Source organism: Capsicum annuum, chromosome 11 (assembly GCF_002878395.1).
Source record: "Capsicum annuum cultivar UCD-10X-F1 chromosome 11, UCD10Xv1.1, whole genome shotgun sequence".
NCBI classification, from domain to species: Eukaryota; Viridiplantae; Streptophyta; class Magnoliopsida; order Solanales; family Solanaceae; genus Capsicum; species Capsicum annuum.
In genome coordinates this window covers 83,049,614-83,060,893 of record NC_061121.1, presented here as the reverse complement: position 1 = coordinate 83,060,893, position 11,280 = coordinate 83,049,614, and positions in this window count along the sequence as shown.

Here is an 11,280-nt window from a genome sequence, read left to right as displayed (position 1 = left end):
TGTCAGTCAACAAAACTCAGTGAACTCAGTTTAGCTCCGCTAAACAATACCATTAGTATTGGTTCAGTTCAGTGTCTATTCAGTTGGGAGTAGGATTCAGCACTGTGTAAACCCAAAGATGGGGACTCACCTATTATTCAGTGGAGGGTGTGATCCTTAGAAGTGATCCTTGCATTCCAAAACTATGTAGCCAGTGTAGGTTTAGATATACCCCTATGTGTAGGGCTACTAATACATCTTGTTTGGAGTTATTCCTATATGAGGGTTAACGGAAGAGCTTCCTATAAGAGAGGGTTACCTCATTCTGTCTTTACCCATGGCACTGTATTGATACCCTTCCAGCTGGGGTTACAGGTTGGACCTCACCAATTTAGTTTTGGGGCATATCGGTTAGATGATTACCTCCCATAGTCTCAGTTACAGATCCAGTCTCAGTAATAGAACTCAGTTTAGTTCTACACAAATCTAGAACTGTTAGATATAGTCAACTCAGATACAGTAAAGAACTCAGCTAGTTCCATCAGTAGCAGGATTGTCAGATACAGTCACTTATATTATCAGTACTCATACTCCATAATAATGTTATCAAAAACTCAGCTAATAGTATATTAATTCTATGAAATTCATGTTATCAGTATTCATCTTCAGGACTGTCAGATAAATTCAACCAGACTAGTTTTTCATAATCAGAACTGTCAAAAAATAGTTATTCATGTATCCATAATGTAGTATTATTCCCTCAGTTTACAGTATCCCAGCCTCAGTAAACTCAGACGTTTGTAGATCCATATTATTAGTAGACTCAGTAGTCAGAAGTTAGTATTCAGTCCTATCACGATCTTAGTTACAGTTACATATTCATGTATGTATTCTCACGTTCATATCATTCAGTCAGTTAGTGTTGTCCATGCATATGAACCCTTTTGCATTCAGTCAGTCATTTTTCCTATGGTGTTTTATTCCATAGTTTTAGAAGCACAAGCTCTCGAGCATCCTTTATAGATCAGACATTCAGCATCCAGACTAGCAGTGAGTCTTCACTATTCGAGGATAGCATGATTATTTGATTACTTTATTATTTTTGCAGTTCAGAGTTAGTTGGGGACATGTCCCATAAACACCATAATTTTCAAAAAGTTTAGCGACTTTTAGACTGTAGCATGTTTCAGACAGTTTATTTCAATTTTTGGGTATTGTTATACCCTATTATAGATATTTTTTATATTCAATATTAGTTCAGTTTTGAACCTTATGGCCTTACAGCTTATATTCTGTATAATTATAGTATATTATTCAGTGCTCAGTTACAAATATTAGTCATGGGTTATCTTATGGTCCTTCGGGATCATAAGGACCGTGTAGCATTCTGGGTACCAGATTCGGGGCGTTACAGCATGACACGGTGGAAATCACATTGCCACTTTAGTTGCGAACTGGAAAGCCACCACGATGCAGTCCAATCGCGGAGTCTTACTGGATTTTGACATTTGCTATTTTGGCTTGCTCCGTGATGCGCTAAAGTACCAGGTGGTACACTACATTACTAAAATGGCTCTAACTCTCCGCCTGAGTGTCGGATTTGGGCGAATTTGGTATCGATGGGAAGCTTTTTTGATTTCCCACGGGATAAAAAGTCAAAACTTTTAAAATTTCACATGGAATAAATATATTCATCTTTAAAGAAAGATTTTTTATGTTTTATATATGAATTAGAACTAGGAGAAGGGTGGGGTATTACAATATCTCCCCCTTGGGAACATTCGTCCTCGAATGAGACTAACTAAGATGAGAGTGTTAGTAGGTTGAACTTACTTGCTGGACATGAACATGAGAAACATAACTATATGACTAGAACTACTAATATACTAATATTTCATACTAAACATACATATCTGATGCATGGAATACACAACTGAAGCTACTCATAAGCTAAATTCTCATAATGGACATGCATATCTGATGCATGGATTCTTGACTGAGTTGTTCTCGTGAATGCATGACTGAATACACTGCTAAGCTGAGATTTTCTACTGAACATGTATATCTAATGTATGAATACTTGACTGAACTGACTTTTGAATGCTTGACTGATTATGGAATGATAATGGATGCTAGCTTTTTTATAAACGTCTGAACATGCAACTAAATAGGTTTAACGAATTGAAAACATCTGTGAATCATAGGGTATCTCCCCCTTGGGACACTATGTCCCTCTAAGAATGCTTACTTCATCGAAATATTGAGGTGATGTACAAGGAACCTACAAACTGGATCATAACTGAACCTCGGAGAGTTGAAACTAATGCATGATTCATAAACTGAACTTATCTTGCAACTACTAGTACTTTACACCTTGGAATACTTATCTTTCCTTGAGATTTCAGATAGCATGACTTGATGAAAAGATGAGAAAACAAACTGCACAAATTTGACTGTCGACTGCTAAACTGACTTACTGGCTTTACTGACTGACTCATGCTAAAACTTATACTTAATTGAGATACTTCTTCAGTACTCTTTTAACTATACTCTTCTCTTTAGATTCAATTCATCACCATAAGTCTAAGAACACTTTACTAAACTCTAAACTGAACTACAATCAATCTACTCTAGAGTCTGGGGCATAATAATGCACATGAATGATAAACTTATCTGGAAAGTCTGCACCTGAAAGTATAAAACTCACTGCTAATACTATCTTTTGGAATACAACTCTTAACATTCTTTAGTTTCTTCCATCATCATCATATACCTTCACACGTAGTTTCCGATCAATAACCTTAAATTCTTGCATGCACTGCTTAAGCCTATTGATTTACCTCTTATACAACTATCCCCATGAATACATAATCTGCTCAATATAATTAACGCTATCCCAACTCTACTACTGCTAAAATCCTGGGTTCATTCTTCTAACTTAGGTCATATGCTATCATAGGATTCTGAGAAAGAATATGATGAAATACTGTTGAGCGTGTAGGGGATCCCATAACTATTTGCAGGGACAGCCTGATAAAGCCCTATCTCTAGGACTTTGAGCTTCACTATTTCTATTACCTTGAAATTAAGGTGGAGTTGAAATGAGTGAAGCATGCTAAAAATCTACATATATTTCTTAGAGGACCTTAATATAGCTTAATCTCAGACATGAAATAAAGGAAACTTTTCCTAAAACATCTTATAGCCTCCTATACATAAATGTGGCACGCAACACACCCATGCACAAGACTCTACTAAATGTGGATTTCAGACTTCCTACAATACTATTGAACCTTAGGCTCTCATACCAAGTTTGTAATGCCTCGATTTTCTAAAACCAAAATACCACACGATGCTCATGATCCTGAAGGACCACAAGCTAACCCTTTTCTGATATCTGTCCCTGAGCCAACTGCATAATATACTGAAATAAATGTAGAAAACTGGTGGAAACTTGCTATAAGGTTCAAATATCTAAAAATACTCAATACTAAAAAATAAATACTAATACATCTATCTGAAAAGCCTCTAAACTTGTCTGAACTATGGAGTTGATGGTAAATGTCCCCAACTAACTCTGTCTACTAAAAATAAACTAAGTCTAATACCGTAATAAAATAAGGATCATCCACAAATAAAGAGGACTCACTGCTATATCTACTACTGCTAACTGAGTCTGGACTGCTAAGAGTGCTCTGATCTCGTGCATCGAAACCTATGGTATAAGACACCATAGCACAAGATAAAAGTATGCGTTAGTACTTTAAATATACTGGTTTTCTAGATGAGGTAAGGCTAAATGCAAGGACTTATGTATGAACATAGGTTAGCTGAATAACATGAGACTACTGAATGAGGACATATGCATGAATGCATAGACCAAAACTTGAATCCTAGTAACACTGAATACGAACTCTAAATACTGGTTTCTGAATACTGACTTACTGATGACTGAGTCTACTAGTACTGCTGTCTAAGTTTACTAATACTGAGAGACAGAATAACTGAGTCTATTGAGATTGATTTCTAATCTTGCTGATACTGATACAGATTTATTATATCTGAGATCAAGCCTAAATAATAGGTGACCTTTAAGTTTACTGGTAATGATGTCTGATACTTGACAAACTGAATCTGAGATCAAGCCTCTATAACGGTTGGCCTCTGAGTGTACTGATAATGAATATGATTGTCTGAATATGAGATCAAGCTTATATAACGGGTGATCTCTGTGTCTACTGATAATGAATATGATTGTCTGAATCTGAGATCAAGCCTATATGATGGGTGATCACTGAGTCTACTGATATTGAATATGATTGTCTGAATCTGAGATTAAGCCTATATTACGGGTAATCTCTAGAGGTAGTCAAGCCTAGTATAATGGGTAACTCCTTAGCTAAATTCTTTTACTAAGACTGAATCTGAAACTGAGACTTTGGGAGGTAGGCATCTAACTAACATGCCCCTTCTAGCTTCTTTGGTGTCCGACCTATAACCCCAGTAGGAAGGGTGTCAGTATCATGCCATGGGTAAAGACACTTCTCTCTGAACCTAGGATGTAATGCCAAATATAACAGGTGACATCTGGTTGGAGCCAAGCCTAATATAACGGGTGACTCCGGGGAGGTATTCAAGCCTAATATGACGGGTGACTCCTCATCCTGCGTTGGCTACTCAGTTCAGGAGTATAGGGATTGTTATTAAAGACTCTACCTAAAATAACAGGGAAGCCGTCATCCCTACCCTCGCTCAGTGCTAAATTCTACTCCTAACTGAAAAGACACTGAACTAATTCCTAGACTATTATAGACTGAGCTAAATCTGTTACTGGCCATCTTGCTTGACTGAGCTGATGTAATTTACTTGGTTTCGTAATCTAACGAAATGCTACTGAATTCCTGTTAGCCTACCGAGTTTCACTGAAGTCTGAACCGAATACTTGATACTACTGAATACTATTAAATTAGAACTGAATACTGAGTTGGATTAGATTGATACTGAGACTGAATTGAACTAGTACTGAGATTACTGAATTTACTTAAGTTCTGTACTAGCTGAATTCTAATAATCATAGCACGATTGAAATTATCTTGAGACTGACTCTATACTAGACACGCAGCTAAATTTTCAATTATAAATACCCCCAGGACTCGATAGCATGAATAAATAAGACAGGACCACACTTGAGCATCATAACAATGGATTTAATTCACAACACAATCAATACGATATCTCGTCAATCACTTGAATGTCATAAACATGTAAATGTATAAGGAATGCATACTAATGCCTCATTGTTGTTCAATAAGGAATACATATTTTTAAGAATGCCTGCAACTTATCATAATACATTCACTAAGGAATTTCACAAATGCTCGGCATGCACTAGTTATCACATAATTGGGGATTTCATGCTTAACATACTTAAGAGGGCACTATTTTCTTTACTTAAGCATTCTATCAAACATATGGGGAGCATGCTTTGGTTATACCACAGATTCTATGCTCAATTATCATGAATACATCAATATCATACAACTTGAAGAGAGTTTATCATGAACATCACACAATTCATCACATACTAGAATCAACTCTTGAAATTGATAGTCTAAATCATGAATTAAAACTCAATAATAACATGAACTTTAATTTCAATTCACATGAATCATGAAAACTCATAAATATAAGATCTTTGAATATATAAAAGGATTCTTGAACTTCTTGGGTGGAAGGAACCCAATAATTAACATCTGCATACGTTGTTATATGATTCTCGGAAGATTTACGAAGAAATCTTGATGACTTGTGTCTTGAGCTATGAACCCTAATGGTTGTTCTTGAAGAAAATTGAGAGAAAACTAGTATATTTGGGTGAAATAAACAAGAAATATCAAGTTAAAAAGTATATATAGGGGTAGAAAAATGACCGTCTTGCCCTTTGAATTAAAATCTAGAACTGAAAAAAATCTTGATTTTACAGATTGGCGCAACGCGCCATAATCGCTCCAGCTTACTGGAAATTGGACAATTGGGAAACTAAGCCTTGGCACGACGCTGTGGAAATTGCGTTGCCACCTTGGTTGCGAACTGGAAAGCCACCGCGACGCGGTGGAATTATGGAGGCTTACTGGATTTTGACAATTGTCATTTTGTCTTGCTCCGCGATGAGCTAAAGTATCAGGGGGTACACTATCTCACTAAAATGGCTTTAACTTTTTGCCCGAGTGTAGGATTTGGGTAAATTTGGTATCGATGGAAAGCTTATTCAATTTCCCACGGGATAAAAAGTCAAAATCTTAAAAATTTCATATGGAATAAAATATATACATCTTTGAAGCAAGATATTTGATGTTCTAGAGACGAATTTAAACCAGGAAAAAGGTGGGGTACTACACCCTACCCTAGCATAATCCCCTGAGAAAAAACTAGCTACTCATAGAAATAGTAGACAAGATATAACCAATAACCTCCACTGATTAGATCTATGGGAAGCTAAGTGAATGTTACTTCAAACTTTGAATATCCATAAATCTTCAATGGGAGTTAGATAATCCTTCACTTAGAAGCCACACCAATGTATTCTTTGCCCAAAATTAATAAAATATTTTCTTCTCCAAGTATGGAGGCTAAGAGCTAGAACAATATTCCAAGAATTTGAAATTGTATAATATATCCATGATTAGGATTTAAGTTTTTTTTTGACAAATTTAGGATCAACTACATGCATTTACATTTCTGTCCTTGGGCTTCATTTTTATGCTAAGTCACGATAGCAAAGACTTCACTGCGATCGCAAATATGGTAGTCGCGGTCAGTTGACTTTCTTAACTGATCTCGATCGTGGCTCTCAGACTATGACCGTGGTAACTAAGGTTATATCTGCTCAAGGTCTTCATCTGCACTTCGTTGCTTTCTTTTGATCTTTTTTAGCTCCAATTTGTATCTTTCCATCTTATAAACCATGTGCTTACAAAATGTAGATATTAATGCAATTAATCATATTAATGTCTCATTTATTACTTCATAACATAGTAATGTGCAAGAATGATGAGTGAGAATGAGTGGAAAATCACCATTCATCAACACCCCCAACATGAGGATTTACTTGTACTCAAGCAACACTATCTCTAACCATAAGACAAAGCATATTTATGCCCAAATTAGATGCCTCAAAGATCACAATGACTTCAATCTTAGTCACTACCACAAGTAGTTATTTGTACATGGGCCAAGCTATTCTCACTACACCCCTCATCATAAAAAGGCAATATCTAAGGATGCACAAGACTTCAAAAGCAACCAAGGAACAACAACCAATACTCTAAAAGCGAATTATTTTTGACCAAAACTCAGCCATACTCCCCTTTGTCCCATTGCTTAAAATCTGACAAAAACACCTACCTCAACTTGTTCACATGCCTATTCATACGAAAAAAATTCACACACCAAGTTACTAAATATGCAACAAGAAATTTAAGTGCAAAACTCTTTCTCTAAAAAAAACTCTCTATATTAACAAGTGACATACCATAGGCTTGCCCCTATTTTCAAATGCCACTACAAAGAAAGAAAATGGTTGGAGATATCAAAGGTATTTTTAATCTTGTAACATTGGTTTGGGTTAGGGTAGGATAGGGGTATGCAAAAACCGAACCAACTGATAAACTGAACCGATAAAAATGTTATTGGGTTATTGGTATTCGGTTATTGGGTTAGCAGTTTTTTATTGGTTTATAAAAAAATCTATTAGGTAAACAGTTCGGTTTTGGTTTTAGCTTATTGGGTTATCGGTTAAACTAACAACCCAATAAGGATACACTAAATTATTGTTTTATCCTTATTTATGCTATATATATAAATCTCTCTCTCTATATATATATATATATATGTATGTATATATATTATATGCACTACCTATTCACAATTTAGTGATTCACAAAGTATTAACCTATTCAGGACAACAAAGGCACAATATAAAGCTCAACTATTATCGAATTGAAAAGCTTGAAGCATTTATAGCTTCCAACAATTAGGATTTTATTTTATTTTCTAACATTCAGTTCAAGTTTGAAGATTCTTATAAACTAAAATGCATTGCATAGGATTTTGGTGATAATGAAGATTTTATTTTTTTATGTTAGTTGTTACTATTTCTATTTTGTAAGTATTTTCTTATTGGTTAAACCGAAATCGAAACCGTTAAGGACCAAAAACCGATAAATCGAAACTGATAAGAAAATATCTTATTGGTTGGTTATTGGTTCTAAATATTAAAAAATCAAAACCGATAAACCAAACCAATAACACATAAAACCGAACCGAACCGACCGATGCACACCCCTAGGGTAGGATATCATTTAGGAACAACATGACTAAACCCTTACTTGAACATCTACATCACACTATTTAATCTAATTTTTTGACTGCGAGCCACTCCTCTTTGTTTTCTCCTTTTTCACATGCCTAATTTTTGTTTCTTTGTTTTTTTATGTTCTCAGTGTTTAAACACCTAGGCATTCAATAACAATTTTGTGGCCCAAGGTTACTTCCTTCCATATTTACTACCCCCAACTTAAGCTTTTAGCCTCAAGTTGTATTTTCAAGTTCAAGAAGGGTATGGTTTAAAGGAGGGATAAAAATTGAATGGCTCACGGCTTGTAATGCATTTCCTAACGAATGGTATAAAGGCTTAAAGTGGGTGAATAGGGAAAACATTTATTCATGAGTAGGATTTTTAGCCTAAAGTGGGTCCAAAAGTCACAACGATGGCCTAAGATCATTTCTCCAACCAAATGCAATCAAAATTAGCCTTGAGAGATGAAGCGGGCAAGTTCTAGATGACATAAGTATACACGAGATTTAGACAAAAAAACTCACCACATGTGGCGTGTGAACTCACCAAGGAGGTTAAATTTCCCCTTATATTAGAGGCAAACAATGGAGTATCTATCAATATGTAGAATCCAAAATTTTAGAGTCATAAAAAAAGAAAACATCTTGTTACAAGGTTACTCACACCAATCCCACTTCATTTTTTAAATGTTTTTGGATGGAGGGGATTGCTTGTTTTGTATTTTCATCACGCATAATTTGCTAACTCATGGAAACAACCAAATCCATAGTCTCACATTTAGGCTCAATATGGGCAAACCAACTATATGGCTACTCAGACTTCGCCAATGGCATATAATGTTATCCCAAATTTACAATGCCACGGGTACTCAGAATTCCCTTGCATTTATGAATTTGATGCCACCAGTACTGAGAATTCCCCTGCATATATATCTCAATAGCCAATACAACACTTTACCCTTAAGAATGTCGTCACTCAATCTATCATAGGGCAAGGCTCGTCGAGCATCACTATACTCAAAACAAATCTAAAGTAAAAAGAGAAATTAAAAATAAAACCACATGATAATCCATGAAAATTTGGGCACCATCAGAGTGTCCAAATGTAACATCCCAAAAAATGGCATCCAGAATGTCAACAGAGCAATATAAAAATATCCAGCAACACATCAAAACAATACAAATATAGGAAAAAACAACCCTAACTAAAAAGCTAGCAGTGTCCTCCCTATATAATCAATAAATAATGAGAAAAATAATTCTCCCTAAATCTGTCTCAAGAGATTTACTCTCCTATTAAATTTGTACCATCACCATCGACATCATTATTTGACCAATCAGTATGGGCCTCGTCATCAATGTCTAATCTCAGTGAAGGTAGTCATTTCTGGGGCTTGAGAACCTTGAAGATGCCGTTTACCCCCCTTCCACATCTTTGTGAAGAATTTATCTCTCTTCTTCTCTCTCTTCACCATCTTATTGTTCGATACCTTGAGGTCCCTGTGTGATGCAACCAAGGTTAAATAGGCTCTCTCCAATATGGCAATTATGGCTTCTTTCTTCTTTTGATCCTCTCAGTTTTTCTCATAATATGACTGGGATACATATGAGTGGGGAGCAATAAAGGACTCTCTCAGTCCCTAAGGCAATTTACACAATAGCTCCTTAATCACTCGTATCTCACCTGAGATTTCATCGAAGTGGTTGGCTGAAGAAGGCCTATGAGAGTCTGTATCCTCCTGGGTTGCCTTTAATGATTCCACCATCCTTTTCTTACTCTTACTAAGGGCACCCTCACCTCGGAATTCGAGTGAGAATACAGGGGCTTGGATGCACCCAGATATCTGCAGCATATTCCTCCGCCTTTTCCCATCTACATAGCTAAGTGATAAATAAAGAAAAAAAAAGTGTACCTCCATTATTATTGAAATGCCTTCACTCAAAGATCATAATTTTACCCATGTTCAGAGAAATACCAGCTAGGATGCAAGCCACCATCTGAGCTTGTTGATTTGTGACAGTAGTCATGTGAGTGAATGGCGATACTCTGTTGCAAATGATATTTAGGTAAATCCTGGCCTCTACTATAAATCCATTCATAGATATGTCTCTCTTGTTGGTGGCCTAGAGAACTTCTTTGCCTAGAAATAATATGTCTGCCATCTAAGTCCTTGGCTCGCATCTTTTTGCCTGGAACTGCTCCATGACAGCATCAGAGAGCCCATAAATCTCATTAATCCACTCTGATCCAAAGTTCACTTGCTTACCCCAAATTTTCATTACTGGTTTTGTGAAAGAAACTATGCTAAGGTTTGCATAGAACTCATGTACGCAATGCTCATTAGCATAGTAGGGGTCCGGGGCTAAACACATCTGCCCGATGACCGCAAGTCTGGCATTGAATCCTGGGGGCTTTTCCTTCACTTTATTAAGGCAAATACTTTTTTTTGGGAGTAATTTAGTCCTAGGAAGGTCACCATAGTAGAGGTTTTGACATTCAGTGACCATGAACCTAGTGTTGTCAAAGTCTCATATATTTGTGGTCTAGTACCTGTAAGCTATACAATCCAGACCATCATTAGCTTTACCACACCAAAATCATACCTGACTAATCAGATGAACTCATGTGGTATTGTTATAGAGGGTTTTGGGGTAAAATAATAGAAGTGCAGAAATTTTGGTTTCAGCAAACAACTGCTCTCAGGTATGGCGATAGAAGAACCTGGACTGCAATTGCAGTGCTGCAATCGTGGTACCTAAGAGCATGGTCGACAGTTCTACACATCACTCAAAACACTAGATTTTAACCCCAAATTTGTGTTCCAACTAGGCACATAAACATTATGGTCAAAGAATTTAAGCCTAAAATGCGTGATTGTAACCCCAAACTCGAAGGAATTAACATGGAACTCATTAGGGCATTGAATCAAACACATGGTGTACACA